Below are 21,841 nucleotides of genomic sequence, written 5' to 3' on the forward strand. Positions count from 1 at the left end.
GGCGGCCATTTTGTGCCAAAATGTGAGGCAGTTTTAAACTTCTTCAAACTTTCACGTATTTTAATCCTTCTACTATTACAATGTTCAACCCTTTCAGCTTATTCCTTTCAGCTACGACTTTTAGTCTTTCAAATCTTTGAACTTTTCAAGATATTCCAAGATTTTCCAGGATTTTCCAAGATTTTTGCTTCATTTAAATACATGGAGAATCCTTGAAAACCTTTGTTGCTTTCAAGCATTATAACTTTAACAAGCTTTCAGCTAGAGACACCGTTCAAACATTGAAATGCTCACAAGGCTTTGGACTTCAACATACGTTTTGAAATTATTATGGGATGGCAACACAACCTACTGTTTGGTGGGCATTTTTTGACAAAATCTGAAGCAAATGTTGCAATAAACTTCATCCATGGCTGGAACTGAACATATTGAAATTCACTGGATCTGGACATATAAGGAATGTGGGCGTGGTTAGCAAACAAAGCTCGTTGCTAAGGACGTCCAAAAGTTTACTTTTTCCGATTCATCTGAAACCGACGTTGATTTGTTCCTCATCTCCAGGCGACCCAAACATAAAATGGTTGCTATGGAGATAAAATCAATAGAAAAGCCGCCATTTTGAAAAGAGTGGATTTTCTATCAACTTAGAACATGTAGCTTTTACCAATATAATATTCTCAAACAACGTGTTTTTTGGAGTCAGTTGATGATGCTGATTCCAATGCTAGTACTTTTAGCCATTTTAGCAACATCTTCAAATTTTCAACAATTCAGCCATTTTTTCAACAATTTCAGCTTTCATGCTTAAGTCCTACAAATTTTGACCTATTTCAGCCATTCTACTATTACAATCTTCAACTTTTTCAGCTTATTCCTGCTAGGACTTTTGCACCTTTAACTTTTCATGGTTCTTCCAGTACAGTTCAGCCATTTCTTCAGCTAATTCAGCTTTCATTCAGCAGTACAGCATTCAACCCTGCATTTTCTTCTGGAAATGCAGCTCCTTCTAGTGTTACATTTGTTTTCCTCTTATGCTATCTTCCGCCGTTTTTCGGCACTTAACTCCTCCTACAATTTTTAACCTATTTGAACCGTTCAACTTTTAAAATGTTCAGCTCTTTCATCTTATTACTGCTATGACTTTTGGTTTTTCAAATCCTTGTACTTTTTAAGATGTTTTAGGATATTTCAAGATTTTTTGCTTCATTGAAAAAAAAAATCCTTGCAAACCTTTGTTTCTTTCAACCATTATAACTTCAACATACTTGTAGCTAGAGACACCGTTCAAACATTAAAATGATCACAAGGCTTTGGACTATAAAATACGTTTAGAAATCATTATGGGATGTCGACACAAACTACTGTTTGGTGGCCATTTTATGACAAAATCTGAAGCAAATATTGCAATAAACTTCATCCATGGCTGGAACTGAACATATTGAAATTCACTGGATCTGGACATATATGGAATGTGGGCGTGGTTAGCAAACAAACTTCGTTGCTAAGGACGTCCAAAGGTTTACTTTTTCTGATTTGTCTGAAACTGACGTCAATCTGTTCGTCATCCCCAGGCGACCCAAACATAAAATGGTTGCTATGGAGATAAAATTAATAGAAAAGCCGCCATTTTGAAAAAAGTGGATTTTTCCGTCAACTTGGAACATGTAGCTTTTACCAACATGACACTCTTAAACAATGTGGTTTTTGGATTCAGTTGATGATGCTGATTCCAATGCTAGCACTTTTAGCCATTTTAGCAACTTCTTCAAATTTTCAACACTTCAGCCATTTTTTCAACAATTTCAGCTTTAATGCTTAACTCCTTCTACAAACTTTGACCTATTTCAGCCATTCTACTATTACAATGTTCAACTTTTTCATCTTATTCCTGCTAGGACTTTTGCACATTTAACTTCAAGGTTTTCGCAGTACAGTTAAGCCATTTCTTCAGCTAATTCAGCTTTCATTCAGCAGTACAGCATTCAACCCTGCATTTTCTTCTGGAAATGCAGCTCCTTCTAGTTGGTTGAATGCTATAAAGCATTCAACCCTTTGTTTTCCTGTTTCTCTTTATTTATTATTATTATTATTTATACTATCTTCCGCCGTTTTTTGACACTTAACTACTTCTACAGTTTTTAACCGATTTTTACCATTCAACTTTTAAAATGTTCAGCTCTTTCAGCTTATTATTGGTATGACTTTTGGTTTTTCAAATCCTTTTACTTTTAAAGATATTCCAGTTTTTCCGGGAATTTTTGCCCTATTAAAATGCATTGGGAAGTTATGGTGCCCGAGGCGCCCGGTTCGACACCCGGTTCGGACGCTTCAAAATTTTCTTCCAACCAACTTTTAAAATGTTCAACTCTTTCAACTTATTACAGTTATTACTTTTGGTCATTCAAATCATTGAACTTTTTAAGATATTCCAGGATTTTCCAGGATTTTTTGCTCCATTAAAATACATAGAGAATCCTTGTGCTAAACTTCTTTTACAGGTTTTTACTTACTTTAACCATTGTATGAAACAGTTCAGCTCATTCCTTTCCTTCAAATCTTCAAATTTTCATTAATTCAGCCATTTTTTCAATAATTTCAGGCCTTGTTTAACTCCTTTTACAATTTTTTTACCTCCAAAATTTTTTTTACCACCACTTTTGGTCCTTCAAATCCTTCGACATTTCAAAAGTGAAGGCTCATGGGAAAGTGTTGATTCCCAAACCACGAGTTAGGTGGCTGTTACGAGAAGTGACTATGATGTTTTTGCACCACATAAATTAGTGGTTTAATGAAAATATAATGCTGTATCATTCAGCTAGCTAGCTGATGATCAATATATCTCTCCATTATACATGGCTGTGTGTGCAAAACCGCATGGCACATGCATAGCTGAGAGAATTGGTCTTGATGCTTTGCATTTGCCAGAATGTCTCCTGCTGCAGGACGTGGCTCCACTTTTACTGTCAAATGATTAGTGCTTTGGATTACAACATCAAGGTTTGAAGTCATTATGGGATGGAGACTGTTTGGCAGGCTTTTTATGTTTTTCAAATCTGAAGCCTTTGTTTCTTTAAACGAATATAACTTCAACATACTTGTAGCTAGAGACACCGTTCAAACATTGAAATGATCACAAGGCTTTGGACTATTAAATACGTTTAGAAATTATTATGGGATGTCGACACAACCTAATGTTGGTTGCCTTTTTATGACAAAATCTGAAACAAATTTTTGCTCCATTAAATTACATAGGGAATTCTTGTGCTTAACCTCTTTTACAGGTTTTCACCTATTTTAACCATTTTACTTTTAAAATGTTCAGCTCTGTTCAGCCATTTCTTTTACAAATTAAGCTTTCTTTCAGCAATACAGCATTCAACCCTGCATTTTCTTCTGGAAATGCAGCTCCTTCTAGTGTTACATTTGTTTTCCTCTTATGCTATCTTCCGCCGTTTTTCGGCACTTAACTCCTTCTACAATTTTTAACCGATTTTTACCGTTCAACTTTTAAAATGTTCATCTCTTTCATCTTATTTCTGCTATGACTTTTGGTTTTTCAAATCCTTTTACTTTTTAAGATATTCCAGGTTTTCCGGGAATTTTTGCTCCATTGAAATATATGGAGAATTTTTCGTTCAGAAGTTCACAGTTAAACTCCTTCTACAATTTTTAACCGATTATAACCGTTTAACTTTTAAAATGTTCAGCTCTTTCATCTTATTACTGCTATGACTTTTGGTTTTTCAAATCCTTGTACTTTTTAAGATATTTTAGGATATTTCAGGATTTTTTGCTTCATTGAAATACATTGAAAAAAAATCTTTGCAAACCTTTTGTTTCTTTCAACCATTATAACTTCAACATACTTGTAGCTAGAGACACAGTTCAAACATTAAAACAATCACAAGGCTTTGGACTATAAAATAAGTTTAGAAATCATTATGGGATGTCGACACAACATATATTTTGGTGGCCATTTTATGACAAAATCTGAAGCAAATATTGCAATAAACTTCATCCATGGCTGGAACTGAACATATTGAAATTTACTGGATCTGGACATATAAGGAATGTGGGCGTGGTTAGCAAACAAACTTCGTTGCTAAGGACGTCCAAAGGTTTACTTTTTCCGATTTGTCTGAAACTGACGTCGATTTGTTCGTCATGCCCAGGCAACCCACACGTAAAATGGTTGCTATGGAGATAAAATTAATAGAAAGCCGCCATTTTGAAAAAAATGGATTTTCTATCAAATTAGAACATGTAGGTTTTACCAATATGATACTCTCAAACAATGTGTTTTTTGGATTCAGTTGATGATGCTGATTCCAATGCTAGCACTTTTAGCCATTTTAGCAACTTCTTCAAATTTTCAACACTTCAGCCATTTTTTCAACAATTTCAGCTTTAATGCTTAACTCCTTCTACAAACTTTGACCTATTTCAGCCATTCTACTATTACAATGTTCAACTTTTTCATCTTATTCCTGCTAAGACTTTTGCACATTTAACTTTTCAAGGTTTTCCCATTACAGTTCAGCCATTTCTTCAGCTAATTCAGCTTTCATTCAGCAGTACAGCATTCAACCCTGCATTTTCTTTTGGAAATGCAGCTCCTTCTAGTTGGTTGAATGCTGTAAAGCATTCAACCCTTTGTTTTCCTGTTTCTCTTTATTTATTATTATTATAGTATCTTCCGCCGTTTTTTGGCGTTTAACTACTTCTACAATTTTTAACCTATTTTAACCATTCTACTTTTAAAATGTTCATCTCTTTCATCTTATTTCTGCTATGACTTTTGGTTTTTCAAATCCTTTTACTTTTTAAGATATTCCAGGTTTTCCGGGAATTTTTGCTCCATTGAAATACATGGAGAATTTTTCGTTCAGAAGTTCACAGTTAAACTCCTTCTACAATTTTTCACCTATTTTAACCGTTCGACTATGAAAATGTTCAGCTCTTTCATCTTATTCTAGCTATGACATTTTGGGCCTTCAAATCTTTGAACTTTTCCAGATATTCCCGGATATTCCCAGATTTTCCAATGTTTTTGCTCCATTGGCCACACCTTTGCTTCTTTAAACAATTGTAACTTTAACATTCTTTTGGCTAGAGACACCGTTGAAATATTGAAATGTTCACAAGGTTTTGGACTTCAACATAAGGTTCAAAATTATTATGGGATGGCAACACCACCTACAGTTTGGCGGCCATTTTGTGCCAAAATGTGAGGCAATTTTAAACTTCTTCAAACTTTCACCTATTTTTACCATTCTACTATTACAATGTTCAACCCTTTCAGCTTATTCCTTTCAGCTATGACTTTTGGTCCTTCAAATCCTTGAACTTTTCCAGATATTCCCGGATATTCCCAGATTTTCCAATCTTTTTGCTCCATTGGCCACACCTTTGCTTCTTTAAACAATTGTAACTTTAACATTCTTTTGGCTAGAGACACCATTCAAATATTGAAATGTTCACAAGGTTTTGGACTTCAACATAAGGTTCAAAATTATTATGGGATGGCAACACCACCTACAGTTTGGCGGCCATTTTGTGCCAAAATGTGAGGCAATTTTAAACTTCTTCAAACTTTCACCTATTTTTACCATTCTGCTATTACAATGTTCAACCTTTTCAGCTTATTCCTTTCAGCTATGACTTTTGGTCCTTCAAATCCTTGAACTTTTCCAGATATTCCCGGATATTCCCAGATTTTCCAATCTTTTTGCTCCATTGGCCACACCTTTGCTTCTTTAAACAATTGTAACTTTAACATTCTTTTGGCTAGAGACACCGTTCAAATATTGAAATGTTCACAAGGTTTTGGACTTCAACATAAAGTTCAAAATTATTATGGGATGGCAACACCACCTACAGTTTGGCGGCCATTTTGTGCCAAAATGTGAGGCAGTTTTAAACTTCTTCAAACTTTCACGTATTTTAATCCTTCTACTATTACAATGTTCAACCCTTTCAGCTTATTCCTTTCAGCTACGACTTTTAGTCTTTCAAATCTTTGAACTTTTCAAGATATTCCAAGATTTTCCAGGATTTTCCAAGATTTTTGCTTCATTTAAATACATGGAGAATCCTTGAAAACCTTTGTTGCTTTCAAGCATTATAACTTTAACAAGCTTTCAGCTAGAGGCACCGTTCAAACATTGAAATGCTCACAAGGCTTTGGACTTCAACATACGTTTTGAAATTATTATGGGATGGCAACACAACCTACTGTTTGGTGGGCATTTTTTGACAAAATCTGAAGCAAATGTTGCAATAAACTTCATCCATGGCTGGAACTGAACATATTGAAATTCACTGGATCTGGACATATAAGGAATGTGGGCGTGGTTAGCAAACAAAGCTCGTTGCTAAGGACGTCCAAAAGTTTACTTTTTCCGATTCATCTGAAACCGACGTTGATTTGTTCCTCATCTCCAGGCGACCCAAACATAAAATGGTTGCTATGGAGATAAAATCAATAGAAAAGCCGCCATTTTGAAAAGAGTGGATTTTCTATCAACTTAGAACATGTAGCTTTTACCAATATAATATTCTCAAACAACGTGTTTTTTGGAGTCAGTTGATGATGCTGATTCCAATGCTAGTACTTTTAGCCATTTTAGCAACATCTTCAAATTTTCAACAATTCAGCCATTTTCTCAACAATTTCAGCTTTCATGCTTAAGTCCTACAAATTTTGACCTATTTCAGCAATTCTACTATTACAATGTTCAACTTTTTCAGCTTATTCCTGCTAGGACTTTTGCACCTTTAACTTTTCATGGTTCTTCCAGTACAGTTCAGCCATTTCTTCAGCTAATTCAGCTTTCATTCAGCAGTACAGCATTCAACCCTGCATTTTCTTCTGGAAATGCAGCTCCTTCTAGTGTTACATTTGTTTTCCTCTTATGCTATCTTCCGCCGTTTTTCGGCACTTAACTCCTTCTACAATTTTTAACCGATTTTTACCGTTCAACTTTTAAAATGTTCATCTCTTTCATCTTATTTCTGCTATGACTTTTGGTTTTTCAAATCCTTTTACTTTTTAAGATATTCCAGGTTTTCCGGGAATTTTTGCTCCATTGAAATACATGGAGAATTTTTCGTTCAGAAGTTCACAGTTAAACTCCTTCTACAATTTTTCACCTATTTTAACCGTTCGACTATGAAAATGTTCAGCTCTTTCATCTTATTCTAGCTATGACATTTTGGTCCTTGAAATCCCTGAACTTTTCCATTTATTCCCGGATATTCCTGGATTTTCCAATCTTTTTGCTCCATTGGCCACACCTCTGCTTCTTTAAACAATTGTAACTTTAACATTCTTTTGGCTAAAGACACCGTTCAAATATTGAAATGTTCACAAGGTTTTGGACTTCAACATAAGGCTCAAAATTATTATGGGATGGCAACACCACCTACAGTTTGGCGGCCATTTTGTGCCAAAATGTGAGGCAATTTTAAACTTCTTCAAACTTTCACCTATTTTAACCATTCTACTATTACAATGTTCAACCCTTTCATCTTATTCCTTTCAGCTATGACTTTTGGACCTTCAAATCTTTGAACTTTTCCAGATATTCCCGGAGATTCCCAGATTTTCCAATGTTTTTGCTCCATTGGCCACACCTTTGCTTCTTTAAACAATTGTAACTTTAACATTCTTTTGGCTAGAGACACCGTTCAAATATTGAAATGTTCACAAGGTTTTGGACTTCAACAAAAGGTTCAAAATTATTATGGGATGGCAACACCACCTACAGTTTGGCGGCCATTTTGTGCCAAAATGTGAGGCAATTTTAAACTTCTTCAAACTTTCACGTATTTTAATCCTTCTACTATTACAATGTTCAACCTTTTCAGCTTATTCCTTTCAGCTACGACTTTTAGTCTTTCAAATCTTTGAACTTTTCAAGATATTCAAAGATTTTCCAGGATTTTCCAAGATTTTTGCTTCATTTAAATACATGGAGAATCCTTGAAAACCTTTGTTGCTTTCAAGCATTATAACTTTAACAAGCTTTCAGCTAGAGGCACCGTTCAAACATTGAAATGCTCACAAGGCTTTGGACTTCAACATACGTTTTGAAATTATTATGGGATGGCAACACAACCTACTGTTTGGTGGGCATTTTTTGACAAAATCTGAAGCAAATGTTGCAATAAACTTCATCCATGGCTGGAACTGAACATATTGAAATTCACTGGATCTGGACATATAAGGAATGTGGGCGTGGTTAGCAAACAAAGCTCGTTGCTAAGGACGTCCAAAAGTTTACTTTTTCCGATTCATCTGAAACCGACGTTGATTTGTTCCTCATCTCCAGGCGACCCAAACATAAAATGGTTGCTATGGAGATAAAATCAATAGAAAAGCCGCCATTTTGAAAAAAGTGGATTTTCTGTCAACTTAGAACATGAAGCTTTTACCAACATGACACTCTTAAACAATGTGATTTTTTGAGTCAGTTGATGATGCTGATGCTAGCACTTTTAGCCATTTTAGCATCATCTTCAAATTTTCAACCGTACATCCATTTTTTCAACAATTTCAACTTTCATGCTTAACTCCGTCTACAAATTTTGATCCGTTTTGGTCATTCTACTTTTACAATGTTCACCTTTGACTTTTGGTGCTTTCATTTTTCAAAATATTCCAGGAAATTTCAGCCATTTTTTCAACAATTACAGCTTTCATGCTTAACTCCTTCTACAATGTTTGACCTATTTTAGACATTCTACTTTTACAATGTTCAGCTTTTTCATCATATTTCTGCTTTCATTCAGCAATACAGCATTCAACCCTGCATTTTCTTCTGGAAATGCAGCTCCTTCTAGTGTTACATTTGTTTTCCTCTTATACTATCTTCCGCCGTTTTTCGGCACTTAACTCCTTCTACAATTTTTAACCGATTATAACCGTTTAACTTTTAAAATGTTCAGCTCTTTCATCTTATTACTGCTATGACTTTTGGTTTTTCAAATCCTTGTACTTTTTAAGATATTTCAGGATATTACAGGATTTTTTGCTTCATTGAAATACATTGAAAAAAATCCTTGCAAACTTTTGTTTCTTTCAACCATTATAACTTCAACATACTTGTAGCTAGAGACACCGTTCAAACATTTAAATGATCACAAGGCTTTGGACTATAAAATAAGTTTAGAAATCATTATGGGATGTTGACACAACGTATATTTTGGTGGCCATTTTATGACAAAATCTGAAGCAAATATTCCAATAAACTTCATCCATGGCTGGAACTGAACATATTGAAATTTACTGGATCTGGACATATAAGGAATGTGGGCGTGGTTAGCAAACAAACTTCGTTGCTAAGGACGTCCAAAGGTTTACTTTTTCCGATTTGTCTGCAACTGACGTCGATTTGTTCGTCATGCCCCGGTGACCCAAACGTAAAATGGTTGCTATGGAGATAAAATTAATAGAAAGCCGCCATTTTGAAAAAAATGGATTTTCTATTAACTTAGAACATGTAGGTTTTACCAATATGATACTCTCAAACAACGTGTTTTTTGGATTCAGTTGATGATGCTGATTCCAATGCTAGCACTTTTAGCCATTTTAGCAACTTCTTCAAATTTTCAACACTTCAGCCATTTTTTCAACAATTTCAGCTTTAATGCTTAACTCCTTCTACAAACTTTGACCTATTTCAGCCATTCTACTATTACAATGTTCAACTTTTTCATCTTATTCCTGCTAGGACTTTTGCACATTTAACTTTTCAAAGTTTTCCCAGTACAGTTAAGCCATTTCTTCAGCTAATTCAGCTTTCATTCAGCAGTACAGCATTCAATCCTGCATTTTCTTTTGGAAATGCAGCTCCTTCTAGTTTATTCTTCCACCTATCTTCCGCCGTTTTTCGGCACTTAACTCCTTCTACAATTTTTAACCTATTTTAACCATTCAACTTTTAAAATGTTCAGCTCCTTCATCTTATTAATGCTATGACTTTTGGTACTTCTAATCCTTGTACTTTTTAAGATATTCCAGTTTTTCCGGGAATTTTTGCCCTATTAAAATGCATTGGGAAGTTATGGTACATGAGGTTCTGGATTCGACACCCGGTTCGGACCCTTAATTTTTTTTTTACTATTTTACTTTTAAAATGTTGAGCTCTTTCAACTTATTACAGTTATTACTTTTGGTCATTCAAATCATTGAACTTTTTAAGATATTCCAGGATTTTCCAGGATTTTTTGCTCCATTAAAATACATGGAGAATCCTTGAAACCTTTGTTTCTTTCAACCATTGTAACTTCAACATGCCTTTAGCTAGAAACACCGTTCAAACATTAAACTGCTCATAAGACTTTGTATTTCAATATAAGTTTTGAAATTATTATGGGATGGCAACACCAACTACGGTTTTGCGGCTATTTTGTGCCTAAATGTGAGGCGATTTTTAACTTCAGTTTTTACCTATTTTAACCATTTTACTGTTGCAATGTTAAGATCTTTCAGCTTAATCCTTTCAGCTATTACTTTTGGTCTTTCAAATCCTTGAACCTTTCAAGATATTCCATGCTTGTACAGGATTTTCCAAGATTTTTGCTCCATTTAAATACATTGAGAATCCTTTTTTACCACCACTTTTGGTCTTTCAAATCCTTTGACTTTTCAAAAGTGAAAATTGTCAATCGTTTTTTCCACGTAAATAACGAACTGTGGCATGAAATCGTTTCAACTCGGCTTTTTCCAATAAGATGATACACGACACGCCTGATTAATATATACCGGCTGCATTGTGTGATCACAGAAGTGTTGGCTCAATGGCTTAGAAAGCGGTCTTATAATACTGAGGTTCTGAGTTCGATTTCAGCATCTGACTTTTTCTGCATGTTTTTTTACCTTACCTTTCTTGATAAAATTCAGTTCCACTAACTCAATTATATTTCGTTACATGGAAACATTTTCTTTCAGGTGGGGTTACTCATAAGCTTTGACTTTTTATCCTTTTACTTTTAAAGATTTTTCAGGATTTTCCAGGACAGTGCAGCCATTTCATCAGCAAATTCAGCTTTCATTCATTGTTCCTTTATCTTTTCAAGAACCTTTGCTTCTTCCACACAATTTTAGCTAAAGACACCATTCAAACGTTAAAATGATCAGAGCAGCTTAAAGCACACACACAAACACTCAATGTATGTTACAAAAAACAGTGGGAGCAAATCTAAGTTAGTTTTGATGTATTTTTTATTTTCCTCCTCGTAGCTGGAAGCTGCAGTTCAAACATGTGATCCGCAGCCATCTTGTGGACAAGCGTTGGGACCCGGGCCTTAGCCCCGCCCACGGCCGTTAAGGCTCATGGGAAAGTGTTGATTCCCAAACCATGAGTTAGGTGGCTGTTACGAGAAGTAAATATCATGTTTTTACACCACATATGACAGTGGTTAAATGAAAATATTGTGCCGTGTCATTCAGCTAGCTAGCGGATGATCAATATAGCTTTCCATTATTTATGGATGAGTGTGTTAAGACTAATGGCACATACATAGTTTAGAGAATTGATCTAGAGGTTCATCATATGACATGATGTCACCTGCTGCAGCATGTGGCTCCACTTTTACTGTCAAATGATCAAAGCTTTGCATTACAACTTCAAGGTTTGTAGTCATTATGGGATGGAGACTGTTTGGCAGCCATTTTATGTTTTTCAAATCTGAAGCCTTTGTTTCTTTAAACAAATATAACTTCAACATACTTGTCGCTAGAGACACCGTTCAAACATTAAAATGATCACAAGGCTTTGGACTATAAAATACGCTTAGAAATCATTATGGGATGTCGACACAACCTAATGTTGGTGGCCTTTTTATGACAAAATCTGAAGCAAATATTGCAATAAACTTCATCCATGGCTAGAACTGAACAGATTGAAATTCACTGGATCTGGACATATAAGGAATGTGGGCGTGGTTAGCCAACAAACTTCGTTGCTAAGGACGTCCAAAGGTTTACTTTTTCTGATTTGTCTGAAACTGACGTCGATTTGTTCGTCATCCCATGCCGACCCAAATGTAAAATGGTTGCTATGGAGATAAAATTAATAAAAAAGCCGCCATTTTGAAAAAAGTGGATTTTCTGTCAACTTAGAACATGTAGCTTTTACCAATATGATACTCTTAAACAATGTGGTTTTTTGAGTCAGTTGATGATGCTGATGCTAGCACTTTTAGCCATTTTAGCATCATCTTCAAATTTTCAACAGTACATCCATTTTTTCAACAATTTCAGCTTTCATGCTTAACTCCGTCTACAAATTTTGACCTGTTTTGGTCATTCTACTTTTACAATGTTTACCTTTGACTTTTGGTCCTTTAATTTTTCAAAATATTCCAGGGTTTTCCAGGACATTTCAGCCATTTTTTCAACAATTTTTTAGCTTTCATGCTTAACTCCTTCTACAATGTTTGACCTATTTTAGACATTCTACTTTTACAATGTTCAGCTTTTTCATCATATTTCTGCTTTCATTCAGCAATACAGCATTCAACCCTGCATTTTCTTCTGGAAATGCAGCTCCTTCTAGTTATCATTTATTATTATTGACCTATCATTGATTTATTGTTATCATTTAATATTATTATTGACTTGCTATTGATTTATTATTATTATTGATTCATCATTATTATTGTTATTGACTTATTATTGATTTATTGTTATCATTTAATACTATTATTGACTTACTATTGATTTATTATTATTGACTTATTGTTTATATATTGTTATTATTTATTATTATTATCGACATATTGTTTATATATTGTTATTATTTATTATTATTATACACATATTGCTGGGCTTTTCTAAATAATTTAAATTACAGGTCAAAGAGGTCTAAAACTTTGAAATGTTTAAAAAAAAAAAATTTGTTTTGTAATTTTTATTTATTTATAAGAAGTCCTGCAACTATGCAATTTTCATTCAAGTTTGAGCTTATAAAGCTGACTGTTTCTCTTATTTAACAGCAACAAATTATGTATTTATATAAAAAAATTATGAACAGATATTTATCATCATCATCATCATCAGCCTGTCACGCCACTGCTGGCGGATGGCCTCCACATCTTACTCCACTCATCACGGTTTTGGACACTCTGGGTCCACGTGCTGCCTGCCTTCTGCTCCATGTCATCTCTCCATCTTTTCTTCGGTTGTCCCCTTCCTCTCTTCCTGTCCCACGGAGTCCATTCTGTTGTTTTCTTAGCCCATTCGTGGTTCTTCATTCGGGCTACATGTCCTGCCCACTTGCCTTTGGCTTCAACCACTTTCTCGATGACATCCTTCACCCCTGTTCTTGATCTTAAGTCTTCGTTCCTGACCTTATCTCTCCTCATAACACCAAGCATTGATCGTTCCATGCTCCTCTGGGTGATTGCCAGTTTCTCTCTTTGGCGGTTGGTAAGTGACCATGTCTCAGCTCTATACGTCACGGATGGCCGTCATCACCAACAGAGAGAGAATTCTTGAGAGGTGTGCAGAATTCTATGAAACGCTATACAAAGATGCAGCCCAGAACATCAGAAAAGAAGAAGCAGAGGATGTACCATCAATCCTTGATAATGAAATTGAGCATGCCATAAAAGGTATGAAGAATAACAAAGCACCTGGAGAAGATCAGATTGTGATTGAAATGCTCAAAGCCGGAGGTGAAGTTGTGAGATCGAAGCTGAGAACACTCTTCAATAAAGTGATAACTGAAGAAAAGGTACCCATCGAGTGGAAAATGCCATTATAACACTCATATTTAAGAAGGGAGACAAGAAAGACCTTGCTAATTATAGACCAATCAGCTTATTCTCCCAAGTCCACAAACTCTTCATGAAGATCTTGAAGAACAGGATGAATAACAATCTGAGTGACCACCAGCCGCCAGAACAAGCTGCCTACAGAAGAGGTCATTCAACTATCGACCATCTGCAGTCAGTCATGCAAATACTCGAGAAAGCCAATGAGTATAAAATACCCATTTATATGGCGTTTGTAGACTATGAAAAAGCCTTTGATTCTATCCTGCACAAGGCTGTTTTTGAGGCGCTAAAACAACACAGCGTAGAGGAGAAGTACATCGACATCCTGACAGAGACACATGATGGAGGCACTGCTCAGGTTCGGAACGAATCACTCAGCCGAAAGATTAAGATCATGAAGGGAGTGCGGCAAGGAGACACCTTGCTAAAGCAGGCGTGTCTCCTCTAGTGATAGAACTCATTGGACAGGTCTTTCCGGCTCAAGCAAAGTGAAGTTGAACCACAGACTGACGCTGGGAGAGAGGAAGTGCTCACCGCCTCCACCCACTGCAGGGAAGCACCGCCCCCTACAGGCGGGGACAAGAGCGACAGCGGCACTCTGGGAATGCGGATTTTGTTTGGAGGCTGAACTCAACTGTAAATTCTGAAGAAGATCAGAAGTTGTGATCCATAATGAAGGTTTTCTGTACATACTTGATTCCGTTCCAGTCTGGAGCTCCACCAGAACTCTAAAGAACTGTAAAGACGTCTGCCAGAACTCTGCTCCTGAACGGGCCTTTTCTGTGCAAACGTTTGATTCCAATGAAGCTTTCTAGATTTGTTTGGTTGTTTTGAATGTCAAGCTGTGAGGAATGTGGGGGCGGGGCTTACACCACATGAAGGTCTAGACCACTCCTCCAGCAGCCCGTTCTCAGGATGGACAGAGGTACCAGCTTTTCCTCGTCACATTATTTATTTTCAGAAAGTCACTGACTAACGCATCTGTTGTTTGTTTGTCATGCAAAAAAACATGTAAACAAGAACAAACCTGCAGTAAACAGACGTTCTCTGTCGTCATGGCGGTGCTAAAGAGACAGAGAAACCAGGAAGACGCAGAGGTTGTGTCTGTGTGTTTGTCCATCCGTGTGTTTGTCTGTGTATGTGTTTTTGTGCTTGTCTGTTAGTCACTTTGTGTGTTTGTGTCTGTGTGTGTTTGTCTGTGTTTTTTCTGGGGGGGGTATTCCAGGAAGCAGGTTCTGCTAGCTCCCACGGTAAGTTTGAGGCTAAGGAAGTTGATAACCTCAGTTTTCGGTTCCAGAAATGGAGGTATGTTTCAGGGTAGGTCAAGTTGCCATAGCAACTCATGCTCTGAACATAACCTGGTCGGGAGCAGGTTTAGTTGAAGGTTAGTTTGTTTTCAGAGAGGTGAAGAAGCATGGCGTGTCCATTTGAAGATGATTTAGTGGATGAAGAAGCTCAGATAATACTTTTTCCACCATGAGAGGGTGATAAGACCACATATGGATGTTGGAAAATTCAACTTTTTCACTTTGATCTAACGTAGTTATTTGCTTCAGTTAAGATAAATTATTTGTTTGTTAAGTCAGTTTAAAAATAACACGTATTTATCAGACAGTTATTTTACTTTCATTCAAATTAATTCAATTAAGTAGGTGTAACTTTGGTGCTGCTGTTAGAGCGGCACCGCAAGGGATTGTGGGATACCATTTCCTTTGCCTGTCTGGACGGATTTTGGTTTAAGTGTGGCTTTTTGACCAAATGTGTTTAGTTGTTTAGCTGTTTTACTGTGTTTTGGCATGTTTTGCTGAGTTATCTTGTCCTACTGTGCTTATGTCTCTGCACCATGAGTAAGAGTGAAGGAGAGGATGGTGAATTTATAGAGCACCCCTACAAATATATAAGGTAATGATAAAGACGGAAATTTTTTAATGAATTTGAGTGCAACGTGCAATTTTTTCCCCGTCCTTTTTATTGTTCTAAAAATGAGTATATCTGCCGGCTCATACTTGGACATATGAGAGATTAAGAAATATAATTAATTAAGATGGAAAAAATATTAATTGAATTGGAGTAATATGACATTTAGTTGGATAAATACATAAATTTGAGTTGTATAAACAATTATTGAGTTTTATAGACGTAAGAAATTAGGTTGATTAAATTTAACTCAATTATTTGTTACCAATAGAAGTATTTCATTTAAGGTGGCAAAATTGGATAAGTTATATATATATATGCGTCACAAGGAAAATGGAAATAAGGTCAGAAACTCGTGCGTTTACTTTGTCTGTTCTTCTACTACAAGCAGAAACTCTTTCTTTTGATGATGCAGCCGTGTTAATTTTTTGATGGACGTATAATCTTCATACGCCATCATTAAAATCTCAGACTCCGTCTCACTGAAGTATAGCTCTCTCTTTGGTTCTCCACGCGTTTCCATGGTGACTCCGGAAATCGGCGATCTATTGAGAATGTCTTTATGTACCTTCCGTGCACGTGCATTAACCCAGGGTTACCAAGTGGAGCGCAATTATGCCAACTCATACCCGGTCTTTTGGAACCGACATACCCAGAGTAAGCGAGTTCAGGCGGATTTCAGCCAGAGTTCAGGCTTAAAGTCAGGCTAGTTTAAACATGCTTCCTGGAATACCCCCCAGACAAAGACAAACACACAAACCCATACAGACAAACACATCCAGACAAACACACAAAGACAAACACAACCAGACAGACAAACAAATGCACAAACAAACACAACCAGACAAACGCACAACCACACAAACACAGAGACATACACACACAGACAAACACAACCAGACACAAAGGCACAAACAGAAAAACACACAAAGACAAACCCACAAACACAAGAACTAACACACAAACGCACAACCAGACAAACACAAACGCACAACCAGAAAAACACAGACATACAGACAAACACACAAACAAACAAACACATGAATTGGCAAACCTAAAAATGCACAAACACACGGACAAACACACAAACTCAAAAAAAGACATACACAAACACATTAACAGACAAATGGACAAACACACAGACAAACACCCTAAAACACACAAATACACATGGACAAACAGACGAATGCAGGACATGGGGGGGTATTCCAAGAAGCATGTTTAAACTAGCCTGACTTTAACCCTGAACTCTGGCTGAAATCCTCCTGAACTTGTTTACTCTGGGTATGTCGGTTCCAAAAGACCGGATATGAGTTGGCGTAATTGCGCTCGACTTGGTAACCCTGGGTTAATGCTCGTGCACGGAAGGTACATAAAGACATTCTCAATGGATCGCCGATTTCTGGAGTCACCATGGAAACGCGTGGAGAACCAAAGAGAGCGCAATACTTTAGTGAGACGGAGTCTGAGAGTTTAATGACGGCGTATGAAGATTATACGTCCATCAAAAAAGTAACACGGCTGCATCATCAGAAGAAAGAGTTTCTGCTTGTAGTAGAAGAACAGACAAAGTAAACACACGAGTTTCTGATCTTATTTCCATTTTCCTTGTGACGCATATATATATATAACTTATCCAGTTTTCCCACCTTAAATGAAATACTTCTATTGGTAACAAGTAATTGAGTTAAATTTAATCAACCTAATTTCTTATATCTATAAAACTCAATAATTGTTTCTACAACTCAAATTTATGTATTTATCCAACTAAATGTCATATTACTCCAATTCAATTAATATTTTTTCCATCTTAATTAATTATATTTCTTGATCTCTCATATGTCTAAGTTTGAACCGGCAGATATGCTCATTTTTAAAACAATAAAAATGACGGGGGAAAAAGGAACATTGCGCTCAAAGTCATTAAAAAAGTGTCTGTCTTTGTCAACATCCTAGTATTTGGTAGGGGTGCTATATAAACTCATCATCCTCTCCTTCACTCTCACTCATGGTGCAGAGACATCAGCACAGTAGGACAAAATAACTCAGCAAAACATGGCAAAACACAGTAAAACAGCTAAACAACTAAAAAAAATTTGGTCAAAAAGCCACACTTAAACCAAAATCCATATGCCTGGGAATACCAGGTGCTGTAAGTTTTCCCGCTTTTGCTGGCATCCACCAAAGAGAAGGAAAATCACTCTCACACACACACACGGGTTTGGGTACTTTGGTTTCCTTGTCGTGCAAATGTGTCTTCCTCTTTTTTCTCTCTGACACGACCCTTCTGTGACACATACGGCCACCAGAGAGCGCACTTGCCAGGAAATCAAACACACAGCTTTTCTTTTCTTTTCTTTTCTCTTCTTTTCTTTTTCTTTTTTTTTTTTTTTTTCTCTGACATGACCGTCCGGGCTTCTTCCAAACTCTTGAGCGAGCTTCAGAGCAGTCAGCACCGAGGTGCAAATGCACAAGCCTGCACCCTCTAGAAACGCTGCAGTCTGGGTGACGAGGCCGCGCAGGTGTGTGTGTGCGCATCCAAGGCCTCTTTGACGCACCTGCTGGGGTGAAAGGTCACCGTTTTGGCTGCAGGTGGGTGTGTCCGCTCAGCAGGTGCACCAATCAGCGCCACAGAGTGAGTGGGTGAAGGGGGTGCTGGGAGCAGGCTGGAGTGTGGCGCACGCAGCGCTTAAAGGGCTCTGCTCCACACAACCCTTCGCTTACGGCCATACCACCCTGAACACGCCCGATCTCGTCCGATCTCGGAAGCTAAGCAGGGTCGGGCCTGGTTAGTACTTGGATGGGAGACCGCCTGGGAATACCAGGTGCTGTAAGTTTTCCCGCTTTTGCTGGCATCCACCAAAGAGAAGGAAAATCACTCTCACACACACACACGGGTTTGGGTACTTTGGTTTCCTTGTCGTGCAAATGTGTCTTCCTCTTTTTTCTCTCTGACACGACCCTTCTGTGACACATACGGCCACCAGAGAGCGCACTTGCCAGGAAATCCAACACACAGCTTTGGGTTTCTTTTCTTTTCTTTTCTTTTCTTTTCTTTTCTTTTCTTTTCTTTTCTTTTCTTTTCTTTTCTTTTTCTTTTTTTTTTTTTTCTCTGACATGACCGTCCGGGCTTCTTCCAAACTCTTGAGCGAGCTTCAGAGCAGTAAGCACCGAGGTGCAATGCACAAGCCTGCACCCTCTAGAAACGCTGCAGTCTGGGTGACGAGGCCGCGCAGGTGTGTGTGTGCGCATCCAAGGCCTCTTTGACGCACCTGCCGTGGTGAAAGGTCACCGTTTTGGCTGCAGGTGGGTGTGTCCGCTCAGCAGGTGCACCAATCAGCGCCACAGAGTGAGTGGGTGAAGGGGGTGCTGGGAGCAGGCTGGAGTGTGGCGCACGCAGCGCTTAAAGGGCTCTGCTCCACACAACCCTTCGCTTACGGCCATACCACCCTGAACACGCCCGATCTCGTCCGATCTCGGAAGCTAAGCAGGGTCGGGCCTGGTTAGTACTTGGATGGGAGACCGCCTGGGAATACCAGGTGCTGTAAGTTTTCCCGCTTTTGCTGGCATCCACCAAAGAGAAGGAAAATCACTCTCACACACACACACGGGTTTGGGTACTTTGGTTTCCTTGTCGTGCAAATGTGTCTTCCTCTTTTTTCTCTCTGACACGACCCTTCTGTGACACATACGGCCACCAGAGAGCGCACTTGCCAGGAAATCAAACACACAGCTTTTCTTTTCTTTTCTTTTCTCTTCTTTTCTTTTTCTTTTTTTTTTTTTTTTTCTCTGACATGACCGTCCGGGCTTCTTCCAAACTCTTGAGCGAGCTTCAGAGCAGTCAGCACCGAGGTGCAAATGCACAAGCCTGCACCCTCTAGAAACGCTGCAGTCTGGGTGACGAGGCCGCGCAGGTGTGTGTGTGCGCATCCAAGGCCTCTTTGACGCACCTGCTGGGGTGAAAGGTCACCGTTTTGGCTGCAGGTGGGTGTGTCCGCTCAGCAGGTGCACCAATCAGCGCCACAGAGTGAGTGGGTGAAGGGGGTGCTGGGAGCAGGCTGGAGTGTGGCGCACGCAGCGCTTAAAGGGCTCTGCTCCACACAACCCTTCGCTTACGGCCATACCACCCTGAACACGCCCGATCTCGTCCGATCTCGGAAGCTAAGCAGGGTCGGGCCTGGTTAGTACTTGGATGGGAGACCGCCTGGGAATACCAGGTGCTGTAAGTTTTCCCGCTTTTGCTGGCATCCACCAAAGAGAAGGAAAATCACTCTCACACACACACACGGGTTTGGGTACTTTGGTTTCCTTGTCGTGCAAATGTGTCTTCCTCTTTTTTCTCTCTGACACGACCCTTCTGTGACACATACGGCCACCAGAGAGCGCACTTGCCAGGAAATCCAACACACAGCTTTGGGTTTCTTTTCTTTTCTTTTCTTTTCTTTTCTTTTCTTTTCTTTTCTTTTCTTTTCTTTTCTTTTCTTTTCTTTTCTTTTCTTTTCTTTTTCTTTTTTTTTTTTTTCTCTGACATGACCGTCCGGGCTTCTTCCAAACTCTTGAGCGAGCTTCAGAGCAGTAAGCACCGAGGTGCAATGCACAAGCCTGCACCCTCTAGAAACGCTGCAGTCTGGGTGACGAGGCCGCGCAGGTGTGTGTGTGCGCATCCAAGGCCTCTTTGACGCACCTGCCGTGGTGAAAGGTCACCGTTTTGGCTGCAGGTGGGTGTGTCCGCTCAGCAGGTGCACCAATCAGCGCCACAGAGTGAGTGGGTGAAGGGGGTGCTGGGAGCAGGCTGGAGTGTGGCGCACGCAGCGCTTAAAGGGCTCTGCTCCACACAACCCTTCGCTTACGGCCATACCACCCTGAACACGCCCGATCTCGTCCGATCTCGGAAGCTAAGCAGGGTCGGGCCTGGTTAGTACTTGGATGGGAGACCGCCTGGGAATACCAGGTGCTGTAAGTTTTCCCGCTTTTGCTGGCATCCACCAAAGAGAAGGAAAATCACTCTCACACACACACACGGGTTTGGGTACTTTGGTTTCCTTGTCGTGCAAATGTGTCTTCCTCTTTTTTCTCTCTGACACGACCCTTCTGTGACACATACGGCCACCAGAGAGCGCACTTGCCAGGAAATCAAACACACAGCTTTTCTTTTCTTTTCTTTTCTCTTCTTTTCTTTTTCTTTTTTTTTTTTTTTTTCTCTGACATGACCGTCCGGGCTTCTTCCAAACTCTTGAGCGAGCTTCAGAGCAGTCAGCACCGAGGTGCAAATGCACAAGCCTGCACCCTCTAGAAACGCTGCAGTCTGGGTGACGAGGCCGCGCAGGTGTGTGTGTGCGCATCCAAGGCCTCTTTGACGCACCTGCTGGGGTGAAAGGTCACCGTTTTGGCTGCAGGTGGGTGTGTCCGCTCAGCAGGTGCACCAATCAGCGCCACAGAGTGAGTGGGTGAAGGGGGTGCTGGGAGCAGGCTGGAGTGTGGCGCACGCAGCGCTTAAAGGGCTCTGCTCCACACAACCCTTCGCTTACGGCCATACCACCCTGAACACGCCCGATCTCGTCCGATCTCGGAAGCTAAGCAGGGTCGGGCCTGGTTAGTACTTGGATGGGAGACCGCCTGGGAATACCAGGTGCTGTAAGTTTTCCCGCTTTTGCTGGCATCCACCAAAGAGAAGGAAAATCACTCTCACACACACACACGGGTTTGGGTACTTTGGTTTCCTTGTCGTGCAAATGTGTCTTCCTCTTTTTTCTCTCTGACACGACCCTTCTGTGACACATACGGCCACCAGAGAGCGCACTTGCCAGGAAATCAAACACACAGCTTTTCTTTTCTTTTCTTTTCTCTTCTTTTCTTTTTCTTTTTTTTTTTTTTTTTCTCTGACATGACCGTCCGGGCTTCTTCCAAACTCTTGAGCGAGCTTCAGAGCAGTCAGCACCGAGGTGCAAATGCACAAGCCTGCACCCTCTAGAAACGCTGCAGTCTGGGTGACGAGGCCGCGCAGGTGTGTGTGTGCGCATCCAAGGCCTCTTTGACGCACCTGCTGGGGTGAAAGGTCACCGTTTTGGCTGCAGGTGGGTGTGTCCGCTCAGCAGGTGCACCAATCAGCGCCACAGAGTGAGTGGGTGAAGGGGGTGCT

General features: G+C 39.2%; 5 non-coding genes across 5 annotated transcripts; all 5 read left to right on the forward strand.

Annotated features, from left to right (window-relative positions):
* The first annotated feature begins 18,420 nt into the window (after nt 1–18,420).
* LOC111947189 (5S ribosomal RNA) lies at nt 18,421–18,539 on the forward strand. Its single transcript, XR_002873012.1, has one exon. It is a non-coding gene; the product is annotated as a 5S ribosomal RNA (ribosomal RNA).
* A 595-nt stretch (nt 18,540–19,134) lies between these two features.
* LOC111947258 (5S ribosomal RNA) lies at nt 19,135–19,253 on the forward strand. The gene has a single exon (XR_002873078.1). It is a non-coding gene; the product is annotated as a 5S ribosomal RNA (ribosomal RNA).
* A 559-nt stretch (nt 19,254–19,812) lies between these two features.
* LOC111947269 (5S ribosomal RNA) lies at nt 19,813–19,931 on the forward strand. Its single transcript, XR_002873089.1, has one exon. It is a non-coding gene; the product is annotated as a 5S ribosomal RNA (ribosomal RNA).
* Nucleotides 19,932–20,546: 615 nt separating this feature from the next.
* Nucleotides 20,547–20,665, forward strand: LOC111947280 (5S ribosomal RNA). Its single transcript, XR_002873100.1, has one exon. It is a non-coding gene; the product is annotated as a 5S ribosomal RNA (ribosomal RNA).
* Nucleotides 20,666–21,224: 559 nt separating this feature from the next.
* On the forward strand, nt 21,225–21,343 carry LOC111947291 (5S ribosomal RNA). Its single transcript, XR_002873111.1, has one exon. It is a non-coding gene; the product is annotated as a 5S ribosomal RNA (ribosomal RNA).
* Nucleotides 21,344–21,841: the final 498 nt, after the last annotated feature.

Source organism: Oryzias latipes, chromosome 3 (genome assembly GCF_053564925.1).
Source record: "Oryzias latipes strain Hd-rR chromosome 3, Olatipes_Hd-rR_3.1".
Taxonomy (NCBI): domain Eukaryota; kingdom Metazoa; phylum Chordata; class Actinopteri; order Beloniformes; family Adrianichthyidae; genus Oryzias; species Oryzias latipes.